This window comes from Heterodontus francisci, chromosome 31 (genome assembly GCF_036365525.1).
Source record: "Heterodontus francisci isolate sHetFra1 chromosome 31, sHetFra1.hap1, whole genome shotgun sequence".
NCBI lineage: Eukaryota > Metazoa > Chordata > Chondrichthyes > Heterodontiformes > Heterodontidae > Heterodontus > Heterodontus francisci.
In genome coordinates this window covers 62,671,915-62,697,773 of record NC_090401.1, presented here as the reverse complement: position 1 = coordinate 62,697,773, position 25,859 = coordinate 62,671,915, and the positions used below count along the sequence as shown (strand labels likewise).

Below are 25,859 nucleotides of genomic sequence, written 5' to 3'. Positions count from 1 at the left end.
AATTAATGGAGTGAGGGTGAGGAAATTATGGACTGTAAGAGGAAAATTCTACGTCCACAGTTATTATTTCTCTGAAACAATATGTAAACAAGGGAAGACAGAATACCTTACATTTTGAGGACCATTTCTGCAGCATCAGACACAAATGGCACTTTAGTAAATGAGCAATTAAACTGAAGCACTATGTGTTCCTTGAAAATATATGGATAATTGTTCAAAGTTGCCCAAGCATGGTACACAATGACTATATTAGCATCAGGAACGGTGTATAAATTGCGCCCAGTATTATGAGGGCAATGTTAGTGATTAAACTAACTACAAAAAATGAAAGTGCTTTAGTGAGGTAACACCTGATTGGGTTGACTATTTCTCATTTGTGGGATTATTCATGATGTCTGAATGTTGACTAACACATTTGGGATCATTTCCCGAGTCTGTGCTGCCATTGGATAGCTTGACTGCACATATTGAGAAATTGTGATTTCCTGATGTGTGTAACTGACAGACAAGATGTCCAAGTAACAGCACACACTCTAAACATGAGCCTGACTTCAACAGGACAATATCAGATATCACTAACTTCACTCCTTTAATGCCAGGATATTGCCAAAACATGCTCCCTTAACGAATATTCACTTTTAACAAACCTCCTGACTTTACCTTTGATTTGACTTCCTGAAATACGAATATTTTTGGAGTTAAATCAGTTTCTCAGTCACTGTGGATCACAGTCCATCACTGATACATTTGCTGTGATGGTTGTACAACTTCCTGTCTGTTCCTCCCCCACAGGATGCTTTCATACCAGCTTTTTAAAGAGGCTTTGTTATCCAATTTTGAGTTGGAAAACATACCAGATTGCAAATACGAGTCTGCAAGGACATATTCAATGACATGGTGACCCCTGTGACATTACCAATCACATCTGTTCTAATTAAAAACATACAATATAAAAGGAAATGCTGCAGCAGATAATGTCTATGCACAAATACTCACCTCCAGGGTTTGTCTGGCAGACACTTGCTGGTCTAGGCTCTTCCAGAAATAGCCACCTGAAAAACTACTCAGTACAGTGACAACACCCAATTCTGAGAGTTTCTTCACCCTTCAAAACATCATTTTCTCATTAAAATCCAAATGAGATTTCTCTCAACAGTCTCCTGTCAACTACAGGCACGTTTGCTTTAGGACTTATGTAGTTTGGATTCCAGGAAACTAATGGCCATGCAATAGCTGCTCATGTTTCAGAAAGAAAGAAGTGGCATTTCATATACTTTTTTTTATTCATTCATGGGATGTGGGCGTCGCTGGCTGGGACAGCATTTACTGCCCATCCCTAATTGTCCTTGAGAGGGTGGTTGTGATGTTACAAAGTGCTCCAACCAATTACTGTTTAAGTATAGTCACTGTTGTTTTGTAGGTGTGAGCAGCAACCAATTTACACACAGAAAGATCCCACGAACAGCAATGAGATAAATGGCCAGTTAATCTGTTTTTGGTGGTGTTGGTCGGGGAAAGAATGTTTCCAAAAAAGCCAGGAGTACTCATTGCTCTTCTTCAAATAGTGCCATCAAATCTTTTACATCTGCCTCAGCAAGCTGACAGAACCTGGGTAAATATCTTAACTGAAAAACGGCACCTCCAACAATGCACTGCATGCAGCGCAGTGTCAACCTAGGTCCAGAAATGGGGCTTCAACACCTAACTTTCTGACTCACAGGTTGGAGTGCTGCCCACTGAGCTGGCGACAGAATAGCCTCATACTTTCTCAATGTAAACATGAGGACCCACTGCATAGACATTCGTCTCCTTCCATCTAAGCTGCAGAAGTGAAAAATGTAATAATGTTCTCCTGTTCTGTCTTATTGTGAAGGCATTGATTCCTTCACTGGCATACAGTACAGGGATGTTATTCACACATGAACCATGACAATCATTGGTTAACTGAGCACAAAGCAGAAATTGAACTTCACATGTTTGTGGTCTGTGGAACTCTCAGACAGTGAATGTATTCCCCCCACACCCTGCGTAAATCAGGGCCATCCTTTAAACAAAATAAAGGGACAATCCAGTTGCCTTGCACAATTTTTGGGCACTCAGATTTTTTTGAAACAGTTTGTACTAAAGCTGAGTTTAAATGTCACCATATTGATTGGCAAGGAAAACCTGTGCAGTGGGAAATGTTGCCTCTCCTGCAGCACAAACTGTCGCAATGTACATTTGTGTTTTGGTATTTGTATATGGTGGCACTATTCAAAGAGGAACTGGGATTTTCCCAGGGTCTTGAGCAGCAGAATTCCCTCAACCAATATCAGCAAATGCAAATTATCAAGCCATCTATCTCATTGCAGTTTGTGGGAACAAAAATTGACCAGCAAGTTTCCCTACAGTGCACATGCAAAATACTGCAGATGCTGGAAATTTTTATTTTATTTAGAGATACAGCACTGAAACAGGCCCTTCGGCCCACCAAGTTTGTGCCAACCAACAACCACCCATTTATACTAATCTTACATTAATCCCATATTTCCTACCACATCCCCACCATTCTCCTACCACCTACCAACACTAGGGGCAATTTACAATGGCCAATTTACCTATCAACCTGCAAGTCTTTTGGTGGTGGGAGGAAACCGGAGCACCCGGCGAAAACCCACACGGTCACAGGGAGAACTTGCAAACTCACACAGGCAGTACCCAAAACTGAACCCGGGTCGCTGGAGCTGTGAGGCTGCGGTGCCAACCACTGCACCACTGTGCCACCCCACTGGAACAAAAACAGAAAAAGCTGGAAATACTCAGCAGGTCTGGCAGCATCTGTGGAGAGACAAACAGAGTTAACATTTCAGGTCTGTGACCTTTCATCAGTTCGTGAAGGGTCACAACCTGAAATGTTGGGGGAGATTTATGTGGGTGACGGGGGTCTCGGCCACCAGCCGAAGCGCCGGTGAGAGCCCCGTGTCACCTCCTCTGGGGAAGGCCCACTGGATCAAGTGATAATTCGGCACTCAAATGGGCAGTGGCGAGCCTTCCCTGGGATGAAGAACCCTGGAGTTGGAGGTCCTGCCCATTGAGAGCTGCTGACCAATCAGAGGCTGCAGAACTTTCACCGAACAGTGTCACCATGGAGGTGCTGGCTGCTGTTGGTTATGAACCAGCGGAGGTGCTGGACCCAGGCCACAGGTGAGTCAGGATGGAGGAGTTTAGCTGGGTGGGGTTTGTGGGTGAGGGAGGGTACAGGGGGGGCTGGCAGTAAGGGCAGGGGTTGGATCTCAGCCTCTTAACAAGGGACATCCCCCCCTCCCCCCCCGCCTTGTCACCAAGAGCCAGCAAGCAAAGGCGTGCTCCCCATGTAGTGACAGGCCCACTTGCTGCTGGGCTAATACTGGCGGAAGTGGAACAAAGCCCTCAATTGGGCATTAATTGCCCCACTTAAGGGCCTCAATTGGCAGCAGGGCAGGAAGGTGGTCAGGGGCCTTCCTGCCAGGGACTTAATTGGGTGGAGGCCGGAAGTTGGCAGGGTTTGCACCCACCATTAACCTGCCCAATTAAATGCTGTCCCCACCTCCAAATTCGCTGCTGGGGAGAGCATAAAATTCCCCCACTAACTCGGTTTCTCTCCACAGATGCTACCAAACCTGCTGAGTATTTTCAGCATTTTCTGTTTTTATTCCCTGCATTACGACAGGGACTACATTCAAAAATACTGAATTGGTGATGAAGCACTATGGGATGTCCTGAGGACAGGAAAGGCAATTTCTTTCTGTCTTTCACACATGTATTTAGGGGTTTCCGGAGAAGAACGTTTGCTTGTGGCTGGAGCAGATTCCAGCCTGTAATTCCAAGGATAATGAGGTAGCAGTGACATCGCCGTGCTTCCCAGTCTCATTTTCTTGGCTGTCGGCTTGGCAGAGACCCAAACATACAAGCACCCCCCGATAGTAAGTGGGCCTCAGCACATGCCGAATCGGAGAAGGGGCAGCTAGCGAATCACTGATAAGTATCTTTAAATTTTAATCTGGGCCAGCAGGTGTACGCTGATAGCAGTTAGAGGGCTGCATTGTTTCTGCTGTTCCTAGTGTCTCGGGCTACCCTTGGTGACATAATGACATCACCATAGCACACACATACATACATCTCTGTTCACAAAGTCTGTGGAGCAAAACATTCTACAAATGAAAAGGTTCTTGTAAAAGCAAGCTACTCTTTTCCCAATTTCCTCCTCTTCCTTCCCCTTCTGGAGGCATTGATTCTCTCACTGGGATGTGGTTCACGGCTGATATTCACATTTGAACCTTGACAGCAAGTGGTCACAGGTTATTCTCTTGTCAATGACATCACAGATAAATGTGGCCCTGTCCTCATCTAGCAGCTCCTTAAGTGCACTTTCAAACTGGGAAATATTGGTCTTTTGTAGTGTTTCTACTGCTGTCCCAGCTGAACAGACTGGGGATCAGCCCTGGAACGTTCCTGATCTGAATGCCTCAGAGAAGTGCCTCTAACCCGTCAAAATGGTCTAATAATAGGTCATCTTGTACTGCACTTTTGATTATTCTTCAGAATTACTATTACAGTCCTCAAGAGGATAGGCTAGCACTTTGACTTGATGAATTATTAAGCTTCTATTTGGATTACAAGAAACAATCATTTTTTTCTCGGCCTTGCCTATTAACTGCTGCCTTTGAAAGCCTATGGATTCCTGTGCTGTTTATAGACAAGCTCATCTCACCTCACAGTAAGTGAAAACCACAGCAACTATCAGAAAAGTGTTTTGTTTTTAACAGGAGGTACTCTTAGGTAGGCAGACGGGAGATATGGAGTCACTCTTGGCTCCAGCTCAAATTTCCATTTCCTCCAGGGACAAGTTGTTCTCCTCAGCGGGAGTCATTCAGCTGCTCTAGCTTGTGCTGATCTGTTTGACACTGCTCCCCACGGACACTATAGCTCCAGTCTCTGCAATGAAAGCATAGACAACCCAGAGGAAAACACTTCAGAACCTAGCAGACACATGATTGACTCCAGAGCGGCTGCAATGTAGAAGAGGCGCCTTCTTGACTCCAGTGGGTTCTACTCGCTGCAGAGTACAGCGATGAATCAGAACAAAACATTTTTATTGGACTGGAACTCTCTGTACTTTTCTTATTGTCTATACACCTGAAGAATCTGACTCACACTGGCCTATGGTTCCAGGCTATGGTACCATGTGCACCAGCATCTCTCCACTGCCTGAACTTTGTGGCCATTCTTCACAATAGCCTAGACGTTGAGTGTTGATAAGCCTTTCATCATAGTCTTCAGCCCCAGTACTATCTTCAGCAATGACCATACCTGCACTTTCTGGTAGGGCTTTTGGGCAGCAGTCAGAAAGGGAACTCAGATTGCTGACATGCAATGTTACAGTGGGAATAATGATGGAAGATGTGATGTATGATGCCACTTCATTACTGCCACATTTAAATATTATTGCCTATATTTGGATGGTTGCATTCAACTTCAGCACAGAAAAGAGCAGATGTCTTGTGTAATGTTCCCAACCCACTTTCTAGATCTACCTGTCTCAGCATTGCCATTAAACCAGCAGAACGATAGAGGAAAATCTAATTTGATATGTCTTTAACGCCCTCGTGTATTACTTTAATGCTGATCTCTGATGGCTGAATGAGTTTTTCCAGTAAATATATGAGCCATCCCTGCTCTGTGCTGAATGAGCTGATCTCAGTCACAGGGCAAAATCAGCCAAGGTTCCTACTCCTAATCACTATACAGTGACCCCTTTACTGAACATCTGCCGTATGAACCTCATCAACTTGTATTTATATAGCGCCTTTAACATCAAAATCACCCAAGGCACTTCACTGAGGCATGTTCAAACAAAAATGGAAGCTGAGGCAAAGGGGAAGATTTAGGAGGGGTGAAGGGTCAAGGTGGTCAGTTTTAAGAAGGGTCTTGAATCAGGAGAGGGAAGGTGGAGGTTTAGGAAAGGAATTTCAGTCTGTGGGGGTTAGGCAACTATGGGGTGACGACAGGGGACATTGTACAAGAGGCTGGAGTCAGAGGAATGAAGGTTTTTTGGGGGAGGGTTGTAGGGCTAAAGGAGGTCATAGCGATAGGGAGATAGGGAGGGACGAGGTGATGAAGGGATTTAAGTCCAAGGTGAAAATGCGAGGCATTGGGAGGCCAGTAGCCAATGTAGGACTACAAGGACAAGGAAAATCCCTCTATTTATTAATATCAATAGGCCCTGGCCTTTCCCTCCCTGTTTTATATTCTTGCCCACTGAATTCTGCTGAAATGTGTGCACCTTGTGTGCAGCAAATGAGAAAAGCATTGAGTTCAGTTGTTATGGTATCCCTGGTGCATTATCCTGCTAACACAACACCTAGGGTCAACATAGGAGGAATGGCCAACTTCAGTGAGCTGCCAGAGAGGTTGTAATGCCGGAGAAACCACAGCTCAACAAGAATCAGCCCCTTCAGGAGAGAACTGGAGAAGGTGAGAAAGAGAAAAGCTGTCATGTACTGAAACCAGATAGAAAACAACTCATTTATAGATGATGGACTTGATCCCATTGAAATCAGTTGTAAAATCACTGCAGCACATTTTGCTAACATGCTTCTTGAACTGAGAACAAGACGAATGCAATGTCTTCGTCCAGTGTCCGTTCTCCAGTCAGAAAGCAGATCTGAGAGCTCTGGATAAATTGAAGCCAGTCTAACCTAATGCAGTTTATTTGAAGCGCACTGTAAACGTTGCTAACGTGGGTCCCAATTGCTTTAAGAGCTTCATGTGATTACAGCATGGGTAATATTTCACTGAGATTTAATGATTTCTGTTTCATGAATTTTGAACTCTATCTCACATTACTCGGTTCTTGCAGTTCCACAGAGATGCGAAAGTTTATTGATTACATAAAATGCTAGAAGGAAGTGAAATGCAGCTGATCCCACTCACTTCAGGCAGCAACGTATTTTACAACACATTGTCAAGTCTGCTGTGCTCCAGACATTGCACTGAGTTCACAAATGGCTAGACTTGCATTTTATGTTTCGCATTATTGTAGCTCCTGCAGCATCCCAAAGCTCTTGCCTATAATGAATGATGATGACTCTTGTTTTGTTGGCAAGTGCAGAAGCCAATCTTTGTGTAGTAAGATCCCACAAACAGCACTGAAATTATTGGTCAATTAATCTGTTATTTTCTGGTTGAGCAATGAATGTTGGTCAGGACACTGAAAGAATTCCTTGCTCTTCCTCGCTTCTTTAACATCCTCTGAACCACCAGATCAGGCAGATGGGGCCTGGGTTAATGCCAGTCTGAGGCAGGCAGCTCTGACAGTGCAGCTCTTGCTGAAACTGCATTAGGGTAGCCCTAACTCTGTGGTTCTGAAACTGGGGTCCGCGGACCACTACGGGGTCCATAGACACTTTCCAAGGGTCTGTGAAATAATATGTACTGAATATGTATTGAACAGGGGATCTTACTGGTGGGTAATGTGGGCAACTGCCCCAGGGTGCCATGGTCGGGACTTGGATTTCATCTTGTCACCACATAGCCACTCAGGACTGCCTGCTTGTAAAACACTAAGGTTATTGGTTAAAAGCCCTGTGTGGAGTGACATGGCAAATGATCATGGAGACTGAAGCCTTTTACATTGGTGCACGTCACTCAAGGAGACTCACAAAGTTGTGAAACCAATCTCAGACCATCATTCAGGGCATCCCCCATTTCTCTGCAGGTCCACAGCTTTACCAGACCAAGTAAATCAACTTTATTTTTAATGTTAGGGGATTTTTGTAGGTGTTTTCGGGACCACCTTCTGCCATTCCATCCACATTCCCCTGAACAACAAGAAATGTTGGTTTAATATAGAATCATTTACGACTGTCATTGTTAAGCATCACAACCAGCATAGACGGAGTCTGCAGGAACACCCATCTCACGGATATCTCTAAGTAAATACCTGCTTTCTTTCAAACATAATTAAAACACACTTTCCATTCAACACTTTCCTATTATGATTATTATATACTATTATCATTTAGGTTGGGGGATGGGTTGAGGTCTGTGATTACTAATCCATTTGAAAAGGGGTCCTTCAAACAAAAACTTTTGAGAACCTCTGGCCTAAATTATCTGCTGAAATCTTGGGAGGTCTGTTTGAACCCATGAGCTTCTGATTTAAAGGAAAGAGTGCTGCCAACTAGCTAGGTTCACACTTAGTAAGTTAACTTCTCCACATGACAAGAGAGATAGAGAATATGATGAAACAGAAAAGAGGGTGTATGATGTATGTCAGGTGAATTCTTCAAGTGAGAACCAGGCCAAATGCAATAAGTTGAAAGGGGAAGTGAAGAGGAAAATAAGACTGGCAAAGAGATAATATGAGAATGGTTTGGCAGTCAACATAAAAGAGAACCCAAAAATCTTCTACCGGCATGTAAATAGTAAGTGGGTAGTAAGAGGTGGAGTGGGTCCTATTAGGGACAAAGAGGGTAATTATATGCTTAGAGGCACAGGGCAAGGCATGAATACTTAATAAGTAATAAAAACAGAAAGTGCTGGAAATACTCAGCAGGTCTGGCAGCTCTGTGGAGAGAGAAACAGAGTTAATGTTTCAGGTCAATGACCTTTCATCAGAACACTTAATTATTATGAGAACATTTATTATAATTAATAAGTACTTTGTATTGCTGTTTACAAAGGAAGAGGATGTTGACAAAAGATCAGTAGAAGCAGAGATGGTAGAAGTAATGGATGGGGTGAAAATTGATAGGGATGTAGTTGAAAGGCTGGCTATGCTTAGAGTGGATAAGTCGCCTGGTCCAAATGGCTTGCATCCCAGGTTGGTAAAGGAAGTGGGAATGGAAATAGCGGAAGGGCTTGTCATAATCTTCCAATCTTCTGTAGATACGGGGGAGGTGCCAGAGGATTGAAGAGTGGCAAATGTGACACACTAATTCAAGAAAGGGTGTAAGGATATTCCTAGTAACTACAGGCCAGTTAATTTAACATCAGTGGTGGGTAAGGTTTTAGAAACAATAATCAGGGAAATAATCAGCAGGCACTTGGAGAGGTTTGAATTAATTAAGGATAGCCAGCATGGATTTGTAAAAGGCAGATTGTGCTTCACTAATCTATTGAATTTTTAAATAAAGTAACAGAGAAGGTTGATGAAGGGAATGTGTTGGATGTTGTCTATTTGGATTTTAAGAAAGCACTTGATAAGGTACCACATAAAATGCTGGTTAACAAAACTGAGGCTCATGGAACAGGAGGGTCAGTGTCAGGGACAGAAAAATTGCCTTCAGGACATGAAACAGTGAGTCTTGGTAAATAGTTGTTTTCAGGTGGAGGATGGTAGACACTGGTGTTCCCCAAGGTTCAGGGCTAGGACCACTGCTTTTTTTGATATATATGTAAGTGACATAGATATTGGCATACAGAGTAAAATTTCAAAATTTGCCCGTGTTACCAAACTTGGAGGTATGGCTGACAGTAAGGATGATACTAATCGACTGCAACAGGACATAGATAGGCTAATGGAATGGGCAGACAAGTGTCGGATGGAATTTAATACAGAAAAGTGTGAGGTGATACATTTTGGCTAGTGTGGTCACTGATGGAGCTCAAGAATACCGGACACTCACCTGGCCGACCCATGCGCTCCACCTCAGTCTGTCACCACCACTCACACTGTGCATGCTCACAGCACAGGCCACCCCGCGCCAATGCACTTCACTCCTGTAGGCATTGATAGGAGACTTTCTGCTATGCCAGGAATTCTGGGTAAGCAATCCACCATTGACATCTCAAATTGGTGACAGAAAATTAATGTTTTGGCATCCAAATTGAGATCGAAGCCAGAGGTCCAATACATAAAATACACAAATAAACTACAAAATAAAAATAATGGACATGAAGGTATCCAGTACTGGACAGGGGACAGCCCAGCTGAAAACTGGACTGTCCGGTATAAAACTGAACAAATGGCCACCCTATTTTTGGCAGAAGGGATAGGGAGAGGCAGTAGAGACTTAATGGTACAGTTCTAAAGAGTGTGCAGGGACAAAGGGACCTGGGGGACCATGTGCATCAATCTTTGAAGATTGCAGGACATATTGAGAGAATAGTTAGTAAAGCATATGGGATCTTGAGCTTTATAAATAGAAGTATTGAGTACGAAAGCAGGGAAATTATGCAGAACTTTTATAAAGCTCTGGTTAGGCCACAGCTAGAGTATTGCATCCAATTCTGGTCACCACCAGAGTGAATGTTTGTGGATGGGGTGCCAATCAAGCGGGCTGCTTTGTCCTGGATGGTGTCGAGCTTCTTGAGTGTTGTTGGAGCTGCACCCTTCCAGGCAAGTGGAAAGTATTCCTTCACACTCCTGACTTGTGCCTTGTAGATGCCTTGCAGGCTTTGGGGAGTCAGGAGGCAAGTTACTCACCTCAGAATTCCCAGCCTGCTCTTGCAGCTACAGTATTTATATGGCTGGTCCAATTAAGTTTCTGGTATATGGTAACCCCCAAGATATCGATGTTGGGGATTTCAGCGATGGTAATGCCATTGAATGTCAAGGGGAGATGGTTATAGGTATGACCAGCCAGTGGACAGTTCTCCCCTGATTCCCAATGACTCCAGTTTTGCTCAGGCTCCTTGATGCCATACTCGGTCAAATGCTGCCTTGATGTCAAGGGTAGTCACTCTCACCTCACCTCCAGAATTTAATTGTTGTGTCCATGTTTGGACCAAGATTGTAATGAAGTCAGGAGCTGAGTAGCCCTGGAGGAGCTCAAGCTGAGCATCAGTGAGCATGTTGCTGCTGTTGAAGTGGCTCTTAATAGCTCTGTTCATGACACATTCCATCACTTTGCTGATGCTCAAGAGTAGACTGATGGGGCAGTAATTGATTAGATTGGTTTTGTCCTTTTTGTGCACAGGACATACCTGGGCAAATTTCCACATTGTCGGGTAAATGCCAGTGTTGTGGGTGTACTGGAACAGCAGCTAGTTCTGGAGCACAAGCATTAAGTACTACAGCCAGTATGATGTCAGGCTCCATAGCCTTTGCAGTAAAGGCCTGTTCGGGTATACAATTTAAACCTGACCCGGTCCCGACCCGACCACATCTAAGTTGACCCGGGCCCGAGCCCTTCGGTTTTTTTCCGCGCCCGACCTGACCCGACTCGACTATCAGAAATTAATGAACATTACTCTTACTCTTACTTCCCTTTCCTTCCCTGACCAAAAGGCAGCACTGCCACTGCCGGACCCGACCCCAAACCGAACCCGACACATGTCGTCAGGTCCCGTTGGGTTCGGGTCGGGTAACTATGCTCTACTTTGCAGTATCCAGTTCCTTCAGTCATTTCATGATATCATATGGAGCGAATCGATTGTCTAAAGACTGGCATCTGTGATGGTGGGGACCTCAGAAGTCAACATGGCAGAGCTCCCTCAGTAATGTTGCTCTGACATTGCAGCACTCCCACAGTAATGCCCGTCCCATATTGCAGAACTCCCTCAGTGCTTCTTCTTCTTCTTTGGCCTCCTTGTCTCGGGAGACAATGGGTAAGCACCTGGAGGTGGTCAGTGGTTTGTGGAGCAGCACCTGGAGTGGCTATAAAGGCCAATTCTAGAGTGAAAGACTCTTCCACAGGTGCTGCAGATAAAATTGGTTGTCGGGGCTGTTACACAGTTGGCTCTCTCCTGACACTTCTGTCTTTTTTCCTGCCAACAGCTAAGTCTCTTCGACTCGCCACTCTTTAGCCCTGTCTTTATGGCTGTCCGCCAGCTCTGGCGATCACTGGCAACTGACTCCCACGACTTGTGATCAATGTCACAGGACTTCATGTCGCGTTTGCAGACATTTTTTCGAGCTTTAAAGCAGAGACGTGGATGGCCGGTGGGTCTGCTACCAGTGGCGAACTCGCTGTACAATGTGTCCTTGGGGATCCTACCACCTTCCATGCGGCTCACATGGCCAAGCCATATCAAGCGCTGTTGACTCAGTAGGGTGTATATGCTGGGGATGTTGGCTGCCTCGATGACTTCTGTGTTGGAGATACGGTCCTGCCACCTGATGCCAAGGACTCTCCGGAGGCAGTGAAGATGGAATGACTTGAGACGTCGCTCTTGGCTGACATACGTTGTCCAGGCCTCGCTGCGTAGAGCAAGGTACTGAGGACATAGGCTTGATACACTCGGACATTTGTGTTACGTGGCAGTGCGCCATTTTCCCACACCCTCTTGGCCAGTCTGGACAGAGCAGCGGACGCCTTTCCCATGCGCTTGTTGATTTCTGCATCGAGAGACATGTTACTGGTGATAGTTGAGCCTTGGTAGGTGAACTCTTGAACCACTTCCAGAGTGTGGATGCCGATATTGATGGATGGAGCATTTCTGACGTCCTGTCCCATGATGTTCATTTTCTTGAGGCTGATGGTTAGGCCAAATTCGTTGCAGGCAGCCGCAAACCTGTCGATGAGTCTCTGCAGACACTCTTCTGTGTGGGATGTTAATGCAGCATCATCAGCAAAGAGGAGTTCCCTGATGAGGACCTTCCGTACTTTGGTCTTCACTCTTAGACGGGCAAGGTTGAACAACCTGCCATCTGATCTTGTGTGGAGGAAAATTCCTACTTCTGAAGACTTGAACGCATGTGAGAGCAGCAGGGAGAAGAAGATCCCAAACACTCACTGCAGCACTCCCTCACTACTACCCCTCCGACAATGCAGCAAGCACTCAGTAATTCCATCCCATATTGCAGCACTCCCTCAGTAATACCCCTCCGACATTGCAGCACTCCCTCAGTACATCAAAGAATGACTAAAAGATTAAGAAAGGTAAAATTAGAGTCGGAGAGAAAGCTAGCTACAAATGTAAGGACAGATAGTGAGAGTTTCTATAGATATTTAAAAAAGAAAGAGTTAACAAAGTGAACTATGGTCCTATAGAAAGTGATGGATAATAAGGAGATGGCAGATGAATTGAACAGATATTTTGCATCAGTCTTCACTATTGAAGATACAAGTAACATCCCAGTATTAGCTGTAAGTCAGGAAATAAAAGGGGGGGAGAACTCAAGAAAATTACAATCACCAGGGAAGTGGTACTGAACAAATTGTTGGAGCTGTGGGCTGAGAAATCCCCAGGTCCTGATGGACTTCATCCTTGGTTGTTAAAAGAAGTGGCTAGTGAGATAGTTGCTGCGTTAGTTTGAATTTTCCAAAATTCCCGTGATTTGGGGAAGGTTCCATTAGATTGGAAAATAGCCAACGTAACTCCTTTATTCAAAAAGGGAGCGAGACAGAAAGCAGGAAACTACAGGCCAGTTAGCTTAACATCTGTCTTAGGGAAAATGTTAGAAGCTATTATTAAATATGTTATAGCAGGGCATTTAGAAAAATTCAAGGTACTCAGGCAGAGTCAACATGGTTTTGTAAAAGGGAAATCATGTTTAACCAATTTATTGGAGTTCTTTGAGGGTGTTGCATGTGCTGTGGATAAAGGGGAACCGGTGGATGTATTGTATTTAGATTTCCAGAAGGCATTTGATAAGATGCCACATCAAAGGTTATTGTGGAAAATAAAAGCTCATGGTGTAGGGGGTAAAATATTGGCAAGGATAGAAGATTGGCTAGCTAACAGGAAATAGAAAGTAGGCATTAATGGATCATTTTCTGGTTGGCAAGATGTAATGAGTGGTGTGTCACAGGGATCTGTGCTGGGGCCTCAACTTTTTCAATTTATATAAATGGCTTAGATGAAGGGATCGAAGGTATGATTGCTAAATTTACTGATGACTCAAAGATAGGTAGGAAAGTAACTTATGAAGAGGATATAGAGGGATACAAAGGGATATAGATAGGTTAAGTGAGTGGGCAAAGACCTGGCAAATGGAGTATAATGTGGCAAAGTGTGAAATTGTCCACTTTGGCAGAAAGAATAAAAAAGAAGCATATTATCTAAATGGTGAGAGATTGCAGAGCTCTGAGATGCAGAGGGATCTGGGTGTCCTAGTGCATGAATCGCAAAAGGTTAGTAAGCAGGTCCAACACATAATTAGGAAAGCTAATAGAATGTTATTGTTTATCGCGAGGGAAATTGAATACAAAAGTAGGGAGGTTATGTTCCAGCTCTTCAGGGCATTGGTGAGACCACATCTGGAGTACTGTGTACAGTACTGGTCTCCTTATTTAAGTAAGGATGCAGATGCATTGGAGGCAGTACAGAGAATGTTTACTAGACTAATACCTGGAATTACGAGGAAAGATTGGACAGGCTAGGCTTGTATCCGCTGGCATTTAGAAGAGTAAGAGGCGACTTGATTGAAACAGATAAGACCCTGAGGGGTCTTGACAGGGTGGATGTGGAAACGATGTTTCCCCTTGTGAGAGAATCCCGAACTAGGGGTCACTGTTTAAAAATAAGGGGTCGCCGATTTAAGACAGAGATGAGGAGAAATTTTTTCTCTCAGAGGGTCGTGAATCTTTGGAATTCTCTTCCTCAAAAGACGGTGGAAACAGAGTCTTTGAATATTTTTAAGGCAGAGGTAGATAGATTCTTGATAAACAAGGGGTGGAAGGTTATGGGGGGGTAAGTGGAAATGTGGAGTAATCAGTTCAGCCATGAACTTATTGAATGGCGGAGCAGGCTCGAAGGACCGAGTGGCCTACTCCTGCTCCTAATTCGTAAGTTCGTATGTTTGTACGTTCGTATGTACTACCCCTCCGATAATACAGCACTCCCTCAGTTCTGCACTGGAGTTTCAGCCCAGATTTTATGCTCTAATCTCTGGAGTGAGGCACAAATGCGGATGTACAGTTGCAGGATATGATTGGACTGACTTTGGGCGCCTGCTTTCCAGGATGATTCTGCTCTTGCTCCAATTCGAGCTAAACTATTTTTACCAAATTCACAAACTGCAAATGCACTTCTTAAAAAAATTACAATAAGACAATGGGAAGCATTCTGGGCATTTGCAGCCACCATAACCTAATCACATCACACATACTTAAGAAGCAGCAATCTGTAGAAGTGGTTTGTAATCTGGTAAGTAAAATGAATGGTTTGAAAGAGGTGGAAAATCAATAACATATCAACCTGGAAAGAAAGGCAAGTCAGACAAAAATAGAAAAATGTGCAAATTTACATTAAAGCCAAGGCTTAAAATAGAATTAATGAGATAAAATTGTGTTGTGTAAAAGGCCTGGTATACTGTGTGGAAATTAATATCTATTGGATTTAATAACATAGAACGAGACTGACAGAAACAAGTGATGTCTTGGATCTTCCTATTTTACCTGCAGCCCCAAACCTTCATTGTACAATAAACAGATCTACAAGGAAACTGGAAGACAATTTCATGTTCCATTTATGAGACAGCAACACCACTGACGGCAGCCCCAATGTTAGCAGCTGTTCAGTAAAGTAGATGAGCTGGTGTTGTCGCCAGAGATGTGCAGATCTACCTCATGCAAGCAGCAAATATTAAACTACCTTTTGTGTCAATGATGGCTCAGTGGGTAGCACTCTTGCTTCTCAGTCAGAAGATTGTAGGTTCGTGTCCTACTCCAGGTCCTGCATACAATGTAGGCTGATGCTCCAATGCAATACTGAGGAGGGGCTGTTTGACCTACTCCTGCTCTTATTTTGTCTTCTGCATGAGACGTCAAACTGAGGCCACGCAAAATACAAATTAGGAGCAGGAGTAGGTCATTCGGCCCCTCCACCCGGCTCTGCCATTTGATAGGATCATGGCTAATCTGATTGTGGCCTCAACTCTACTTTCCTGTTTACCCCCTATAACCTTTGACTCCCTTGGCAATCAAGACTCTATCTAGCTCAGCCGTAAAAATATTCAGTGATCCTGCCTCCACTGCTCTTTGGGGAAGAGAATTCCACAAACTAGCAACCTTTTGAGAGAAAATTTCTCCTCATCTCCATCTTAAATGGGAAACCTACTTTTATACTTGATTCCCTGATTGTTAAGCAGTATGGGCATTAAGCAGATATCATCAGATAATACTGGGACATATCCTATCGTCATGGTGTAATAGCCTCACACATAAAAATTAGATCCACAGGTGAGGCACCATTGAGATTCTGGTGTCTATGAAACTATGCTGAAGCAAGACTTAGCACCTTCCGGTCAGGAGGCGAGAATAGGGCATTACAGATCAAAATACAGCATCTCACAAGTAACCGATTGTTTTGCTGATGTTTGGTATTAAGCTGCCAGATACAGGATTGTGGCTGCTTAATTTTCCCCTGTGATTGTCGAGGAAGGTTAATAAGTTTAAAAACTGTATTACTAACACTCCAATATTTGCTTTGTTTTTAAACAAAGTAATGTATTGTCACCTGAGAAAAGCTAAACAGAAAGCACCACAAGTGGCTGGTAAAAGCAAATATAAAGATCATTACTGCAGCCGCCTCTGTTTATTTACTCTAGCAACAAGTACCTGTTGCTGCCACAGTAGTGTGAATTGTGGTCTGTACAATTAATAACAGCAATTTATATTTATAGAGGGCCTTTAACGTAATAAAACGTACCAAGGCCCTTCACAGGAGCATAATAAAATGATGTATGACACCAAGCCACAAAAGGAGACATTAGCTCAGATGACCAAAAGCTTCATCAAAGAGGTAGGTTTTAAGGAGTGTCATAAATGAGGAAACTGAGTTGGAGAGGTGTAGGGAGGGAATTCCAGAGCTCAGGGCCCAGGCAGCTGAAGGTGCGGCAACCAATGGTGGAGTGATTAAAATCAGGAATGCACAAGAGGCCAGAATTGGAGGAGCACAGATATTTCGGAGGGTTGTGGGGCTGGAGGAAATTACAGAGATAGAGAGGGGGCGAAGCCATGGAGGCATTTGAAAACCAGGATGAGAATTTTAAAATCAAGACATTCCTTGACTGGGAGCCAATGTCGGTCAGTGAGCACAGGGGTGATAGAGGAACAGGATTTGTGTGCGGGGGGGTGGGGGGGGCCTGGAGGGTGTAGGTGTGTGTGTGGGGGTGGGGGTGCCTGTGTGTGTGAGTACAGGTTGGGGGTCAGACCTGCTCTGATGCTGTTCATGTTGAAATATCCTGTTGCCACGTGCATTCCAACCCTGGAATTAGTTTTTCAAACTGACAGTTTTCCTTAATTTAAAAAAAATTAAATCCTGCACAGTTTAATGTTGGCAAATTTCACTAAAATCCACAAGTCATAAAATGTGATAATTTAACGTGGAAACTAACTGTTAAAGATTTTTACTGCAATGCTGCATTTATATACATGCCACACTGCCCACAATAGAGACTGCCTCCATTGCACAGTGCCCTGGAACCTGGGCCGGTGGCAAAAGAGGACGATAGAGGAGGTGTGTGCCCGGGTGGCGCACAGTGTCCTTATGGGACAGAAGCAGAATTTATTCTGTTCTCCCTCCACTCACTGCCATAACAATTCAAACTTTATTGCAGTTGGCTTTATTTCATTTTTGCAAATGTTACTTTTGAATATTTTCCTAAACAAATGTTAATATGATACACGCATTATTTTCAGAAATATAGTGGATCCATTGTTAATTGCACGACATCAGAACCAACAAAAAGCTCTTTATAGGAAGAGTTGGATAGAACAGAGCTGGCTCCCGCACTCTGATTAACTAAATTCATGTTAACACTGCAAGCACTCAACTACTCTAAACTGCACTGTCATTTTTAAGTCTTCCAGGTGAATATTCCTCATTAAGTTATTTTAGTGAAAAACTCAGACTAAAGCACAATGTTTAGCAATATCAGTGCATCAGGGTGGCACAGTGGCGCAGTGGTTAGCACCGCAGCCTCACAGCTCCAGCGACCCGGGTTCAATTCTGGGTACTGCCTGTGTGGAGTTTGCAAGTTCTCCCTGTGTCTGCGTGGGTTTCCTCCGGGTGCTCCGGTTTCCTCCCACATGCCAAAGACTTGCTGGTTGATAGGTTAACTGGATATTATAAATTGCCCCTCGTATAGGTAGGTGGTAGGGAAATATATAGGGACAGGTGGGGATGTAGTAGGGTTGTGGAATTAGTGTAGGATTAGTATAAATGGGTGGTTGATAGTCGGCACAGACTCGGTGGGCCGAAGGGCCTGTTTCAGTGCTGTATCTCTAAAACTAAAAACTAAAAATCAGAGGAGAATAAAGCTTCAATTCTCCCCCCTACCATCCCACTCAGTTCCTGCTCTCATCTGTACAAAGAAACCAAGGGCAGCTATAAATCAGGAGAGGAACAAGCTGGCTAGCAACCGTTCAGCATGCTATTCTAAAGCAGCTCATAGGTCCACGAGGAAACAGGCAGAAACATCCCCATGAACATTCCTCCCTCGGAAATTAGAAACATCACTCTGTAAAAAAGAAAGACTTGCATTTATATAGCACCTTTCATGACCTCAGGACATCCCAAAGTGCATTGCAGCCAATGGAGTGCTTCTGAAGTGTAGTCACTGTTGTAAGTTTTGAAACACTGCAACTAATTTGCACACAGCAAGCTTCCACAAACAGCAATGTGACAATGACTAGGCAATCTGTTTGTGTGATATTGGTTGAGGGATAAATATTGGCCAGGTCACCGGGGAGAACTCCCTTGCCAATAGTACCATGGGATCTTTGCATCTACCTTAGAAAGTAGACAGGACCTTGATTTAATGCCTCATCAAAAAGACGGCACCTTTAACAGTGCAGCACTCCCTCAGTACTGAGCTGGAGTGTCAGCTTAAATTTTTGTGCTCAAGTTTCTGCAGTGGGACTTAAACCCGCAACTTTCCTGAATCAGAGGCAAGACAGAGACCAACTGAGACACAGCAAGAACCAAAGCTGCAAGTATTGCTTTAAGAGGACAGGAAAAGTGAGAAGCCTGGGAGGGAGTGCAGAGACGATGGGAGTGGTGTTTTGAAGAGGCTGGGGGGAGAAGCGGGACCGGTGATTTGGTGGTGGGGTGGCAACATTTGCACAATTTTAAATTTACTGCCTAAAGCCATGATTGGGATGATCTCATGGGTAACAAGATACGTTTCAAATTCCCTAGTTGATAGGAAACAATTGTAAAAAATGAAAATTAATTTAATCATTTTTTCTCCCAGTTATAGATCATCTACTGCAACTAGGAGGAAGTTTTAAAACATAAAGAAAAATAATTAATTCCCAAATGGCAATTAGAGTGCCATTTTTAATAAAAGTGAGTTAATGTCTCTTCCTTTTAAGATAATAAAAATACAACATGCATGTTCATTATAAATTCTAAAATACTGAAAGATCCATCAAGTAATTTATCAAATGAGGGACAAAGCCTCAACTATCGTAAAAAATAAACTTTGTTTCTGCAACACTTTAATATTTTTCATGTACTTTATTCCTCCAATACAAATGAAGCAATGTTGGTTATGCCCACATCTAGATTTACTAGCCTAGAACTGCACTTTCAATGTAAGTATTTGATTTTATATGTCATCTGTCTATACTCAGGGCAGTTTTGAGTTGTTAGCTTCTGTTAGTTTTCTGGGTGGGCCTGCAAGTTGTTGAGAAATGGTCCATGGACATGCAAAGGTGTTTTCCGCAGAGAGAGAAAAATTATCAACAGCATTACACCAAAACAAATAAATAAAAGGTAATTAGGTCAAAGTCAGAATGATTTAAACCACTGAGTTTTAAAAAGACTCCTCCCACTCTAACAGAGATACTTTCAGGTTAACAGTGTGCTATGGGCTGCAGGATCACGATACTGCCATTAATGACACAGCACAATATCAACAGAATGAACTCCACCCCTCCAAGCCTTCAGGGGTAGAGATAAGGAGTAAAGCTTTCTAATGCCTCACTGAGGAGGACCAGCAGCAGAAAGGTGCAGTAAAAAGGAGAAAGTGAGGTTTGAAGGTTGGCAATCTCCCTTTGAACATCATTCCCTTGCGGTAAAGTAAAAATACCTCATCATGGGGTGTGGACAGGATGCTGTGCAGATGCCAAGATTCTATTCTTTAGTGTTTTATGTGGGCACATCTTTCTTTGACCTCCTTGTCTCGAGACAATGGGTAAGCGCCTGGAGGTAGTCAGTGGTTTGTGAAGCAGTGCCTGGCGTGTCTATAAAGGTCAATTCTAGAGTGACAGACTCTTCCACAGGCACTGCAGATAAAATTGGTTGTCGGGGCTGTTACACAGTTGGCTCTCTCCTTGCGCTTCTGTCTTTTTTCCTGCCAACAGCTAAGCCACTCTTTAGCTCCGCCTTTATGGCTGCCCGCCAGCTCTGGTGATCACTGGCAACTGACTCCTATGACTTGCGATCAATGTCACAGGACTTCATGTCGCATTTGCAGACGTCCTTAAAGCGGAGACATGGCCAGCTGGTGGGTCTGATACCAGTGACAAGCTCGCTGTACAATGTGTCCTTGGGGATCCTGCCAACTTCCATGCGGCACATATGTGGCCACATATACTTGTGTACATAGCTATGCAGTATAAAATAGGAGGAAATTTAATGCAGATTACTTGCATTTCAGAGTAGATGGGTCAAAATCCTGGAACTCCCTTCCTAACAGCACTGTGGATGTACCTGCCCCACATAGAAACATAGAAAATAGGAGCAGGAGTAGGCCATTAGGCCCCTCGAGCCTGCTCCACCATTCATTATGATCATGGCTGATCATCCAACTCAGTAGCCTGTTCCCGCTTTCGCCCCATACCCTTTGATCCCTTTAGACCCAAGAGCTATATCTAACCTTCATGAAAACATACAATGTTTTGGCCTCAACTGCTTTCTGTGGTAAGGAATTCCACAGGCTCACCACTCTCTGGGTGAAGAAACTTCTCCTCATCGGAGTCCTGAAAGGTTTAACCCGTATCCTTAGACTATGACCCCTGGTTCTGGACTCCCCCACCATCGGGAACATCCTTCCTGCATCTACCCTGTCAAGTCCTGTTAGAATTTTACAGGTTTCTATGAGATCCCCCATCACTCTTCTGAATTCCAGCGAATATAATCCTAACCAACTCAATCTCTCCTCATACGTCAGTCCCGCCATCCCAGGAATCAGTCTGATAAACCTTCGCTGCACTCCCTCTATAGCAAGAGCATCCTTCCTCAGATAAGGAGACCAAAACTGCACACAGTATTCCAGGTATGGCCTCAACAAGGCCACCAAAGTATAATTGCAGCAAGACATCCCTGCTCCTGTACTTGAATCCTCTCGCTATGAAGGCCAACATACTATTTGCCTTTTTTACCGCCTGTTGCACCTGCATGCTTACCTTCAGCGACTGGTGTACAAGAACACCCAGGTCTCCTTGCATATTCCCCTCTCTCAGTTTATAGCTGTTCAGATAATAATCTGCCTTCCTGATTTTGCTACCAAAGTGGATAACCTCACATTTATCCACATTATACTGCATCTGCCATGCATTTACCCACTCACTCAACTTGTCCAAATCACCCTGAAGCCTCTCTGCATCCTCCTCACAATTCACCCTCCCACCCAGTTTTGTGTCATCTGTAAATTTGGAGATATTACATTTAGTTCCCTCATCGAAATCATTAATGTATATTGTGAATAGCTGGGGTCCTAGCACCGATCCCTGCGGTACCCCACTAGTCACTGCCTGCCATTCGGAAAAAGACCCATTTATCCCTACTCTTTGTTTCCTGTCTGCCAATCAATTTTCTATCCATCGCAATACACTACCCCCAATCTGATGCGCTTTAATTTTACATGCTAATCTCTTATGTGGGACTTTGTCGAAAGCCTTCTGAAAGTCCAAATAAACCACATCCACTGGCTCCCGCTCATCAACTCTACTAGTTACATCCTCAGAGAATTCCAGTAGATTTGTCAAGCATGATTTCCCTTTCGTAAATCCATGCTGACTCTGCCCAATTCTACCACTGTTCTCTAAGTGCTCTGCTATAAAATCTTTGGTAATGGACTCTAGAATTTTCCCCACTACCAACATCAGGCTGACTGGTCTATAATTCCCTGTTTTCTCTCTACCTTCCTTGGACTGCAGTATTTCAAGAAGGCAGCTCACCACCACCATCTCAAAGGCAATTAGGGATGCGCAATAAATGCTGGCCAAGCCCACGACGCCTACATCCCATGAATGAATAAAAAAAATAACATTGACAGGAGAATGGATTTGATGGGATTTGGATGGTCTGACAATAAATCCGGTAGCAACAGGTTCAAATTGTAAACATGATAAAAATGTAAAATGTAGCTTGTGGTAATTGTGATCAGCTATTAGATTAAACACCAGTAAAAGTTGTCGTGCTCTCAGTCTTTCTGCAATTACATCTTTCTGACGTGAATATAAATGCAAAATTATTGATCTAAAATACTTGTCCTTTTTGAAAACAGTCAGGTTTTCTAAGTGCAGGCAAGATTGAAGAACCACAGGATGTGTACTCAAGCAACTAGCTTCTGTCCTTTAACCCCAGAGTTTATGCTTTTCAGTTGATATTAACCTGGAGCAAAAGGTCAACAGAGAGTATCTATAAATCACAAAATATTAAAATTGCCTCCCTGTGAGAAATAGTGACTATTTACAAAGTGGATGATGCTGGGAATATTTTAACAGTTTGGCCTTTTTAACCCCTACCTGTATATTGACCGAAGGACCGTTTATTATAGAAGCACATGAGGCAATTAATTGTAACCTTGCTATCAAAACAGGGTTCTTGAGCAGGACATGAACCTTTTAGTTTTCTAATGATTAGAAAAACTGAACCGTGCAAGATTCTTCTTGCAGATATAAGTTTTTATTAATCTTGATAGTGGGACATGAAATTCTTCAGCTTTTACCAACCCTCACATTGTACGTACACCATCTGACTCACCACAGGATCCCAGGTGTTCCTACACCTCATTAGCCTGGCTCTAAAGGCCGGCTTGGGTCTGCAAAAAAAAAACCCGAGCCGAGCCCGACATAACCACATCTGACCCGAACCCGACCCGGCCAGAGTCCTTCCATTTTTTTCCCGCGCCCGACCCTACCATCAGTTAGCTTACCTTCCCTTTTCACTTTGTTGCTGATTTGCACAAGCTTAAAATAACTAACAAAACCACCTTTCTAGTCCAAAAATTAAATTAACATTGGAGCCACTTACCTGTGATAGAGTGTGTCCGATTCGGTCCGACCTAAGCCCGAATGCTGGACCCGGAAGTACAACCCGACCCGAACCCAACACATGTCGTCGGGTCCCGTCAGGCCTGGGTCGGGTAGCAGGCCTTTACCTGGCTCTTCCTCTACAGACTATAGGTTTGTCCTTACCATGCCAAGCAAGACTACAGTCCATTCATTCACAGAGGGAGGGCTTCAATCCATCTTGTGTTGTAGTATTTTTACATATAAAATGCTCCATAATTATCTGCTTTTGCATTGCTCAGCAAACTGAAATTTGTCGAACCAGCACCTGTCAGTCACCATTCATTAACTGAACAATGACTTCACGTAAAGGGTTGGCACTTTGATAATGAAGAGGTAGGAGATATATTCAGTGGGAGTATATACGATTAAATGGGCCGAGGTACAAATTAAGCATTTGTTTTTAATAAGCAATCTATAGAGATCCTGATCCACACATAAAATATCTTGGCAGACCAATTATACATTCATTATAATTCAACTGTATCTTAAGAGTAATGGAAAGACGCAGGGGAATTATGCAATGAAATCATTCAGATGACATAAAAAAAATGAGACTGAGCTTCAGCAGTTTATATCATCAAAACCACATCTCAGCTAATTGTTACTTCTGCAGATTTATTTTTTCACATTTGTTCAGTTCAAGAAATTGCTGCTGACTTCCTCTGTAACTGTTCAGATACTTTTACATTTGGTGTTTCTGTATTTGGACCATACGACAGTGATGTCCACATACCACACCACCAGCTTGCATCGTTAAAACCAGTTGTCTTGTCCTGATGGCACAGTCATAGGCCCTGATATTTGCCGGGAGGCAAGGAGGGTGTGTGGAGGGGGAGGGGGAAGATGTAGGGAAGGTGTGGAAGACGAGAGGGGAAGGGTGTTGAGAAGGTTTGGGCCAAGGCAGTAATGAGGTCTGGAGCCAAGTGGCTCTGGCAGAATCCAAACTGAGCATCAATGAGCAGGTTATTGCTGAGTAAGTGCCTCCTGATAGCACTGTTGATGACACCATCACTTTGCTGGTGATTGAGAGTAGACTGATAGGTTGGTAATTGGATGGATTGGATTTGTCCTGCTTTTTATGGACAGGGCAAACCTGGACAATTTTCCAATTAGATGCCCATGCCACTTGCCACTTCAGTGCTTCTTCCAAGTGGTGGAGCATTGATTCATCAGCTGAGGAGGGTGCAGGGGGCAGTAGGTGGTAATCAGCAGGAGGTTTCCTTGCCCATGTTTGACCTTTGATATGAGATTGCAATGGGGCCTGGAGTCAATGTTGAGGACTCCCAGGACAACTCCCTCCTGAATGTATACCACTGTGCCACCAACTCTGTTGACGGAGGAGTCTGGGACACTGGCTGTAAGGTATGATTCAGTGAGTATAACTGTCAGGCTGTTGTTTAACTAGTCTGTGGGACAGTGCTCCCAATTTTGGCACAAGTCCCCAAATATGAGTGAGGAGGACTTAGCAGGATCAACCAGGCAGGGTGCGTCTTTGTCGTTTCTGGTGCCCAGGTTGATGCTGGATGGTCCACCCAGTTTTATTTTTATTTGACTTTTTTTGTAGCAGTTTTGATACAACTGAGTGGCTTGCTAGGCCATTTCAGAGGGCAGTTAAGAGTCAACCACATTGCTGTGGGTCTGGAGTCACATGTAGACTGGACCAGGTAAGGAAGGCAGACATTAGTGAAACAGATGGGATTTTATGACAATCCAGTAGTTTCATGGTCACCATTACTGATGCTAGCTTTTATTCCAGATTTATTTAATGAATTGAATTTAAATTCCCTGCTGCCAAGGGCAGACTCATGTCACTGGAGCATTAGTCCAGGCCTCTGGTTTCCCTACTCTACTGTCATAACCATCAAGCTACCATATCCTATCATTGCACTGTGAAAAGGATGACATCAGTGAGTAAAGATCTCAAGCTCTGGGAAGCAAGTACATGGATACTGTTTAATAACATGACCGACAAAAGCTTATTAAAAAGATATTTATGCATCTGATGCCTCACAGCCTCTTGGAGATATTAGGCTTCAGATTAAACCACAATTTATTGAAGATAACTTCATTATTTTTTCTGTTTTTTTTCTAGGTTGAGAGCTCCTGTCGACAGACTTTGTGGCCTCTTCACTGATAACAAGCAAACAACATGCTGAGGATCTGCAACGGCCAGTGAAGCTAAACTTCACAGGACAAGGCTTTTCTTATCATTTACCTCCCAATTATACAACAAGCTGGTTATCCTGAATAAAATCCACTGTTTACTGCTGAAATGGAAATGGGTGTCATTCTATTCCCATTACTTTTTGTGTTATAAACCTCATTTATGGTGTTCCAGGTACAGTGGTGTAGTGGTAATGTGCCCCAGGCTAATACCCTGAGGAGATGAGTTCAAATCCCACTATAGCAGCTGGTGGAATTTAAGTTCAATTGATTTAATTAAAATTTAGAATTGAAAGCTAGGCCAGAATTTTACAGCCCCACAATGAGCAGGCTGGTGGTGGGGGAGGGGCTGAAAAATTGGGTGAGAGGCTGGGGATGCTGTTCCCGACACCTTCCCACCTCCAGTGCAATAGTACGCGAGGTGATGGCGGTGAGAAACGACCCACCCACCCCAGGCCAATCAAGGCCCTTAAGTGGCCACTTTAACTGCCAATTAAGGACCTCCTCCTGCCGCTGCTGGTATTTTGCCCTCAGCAGCTG

The 25,859-nt window shown here is 43.8% G+C and overlaps 1 protein-coding gene across 1 annotated transcript in view; it reads left to right on the top strand.

Moving 5' to 3' along the window:
* Positions 1-25,420, top strand: part of LOC137347057 (uncharacterized) — a 228,903-nt gene extending 203,483 nt beyond the window's left edge. The window contains exon 5 of the mRNA XM_068011063.1: positions 25,249-25,420. The gene's annotated coding sequence lies outside the window, so the exon portion shown is untranslated. The remainder of the gene's footprint in view (positions 1-25,248) is intronic.
* Positions 25,421-25,859: the final 439 nt, after the last annotated feature.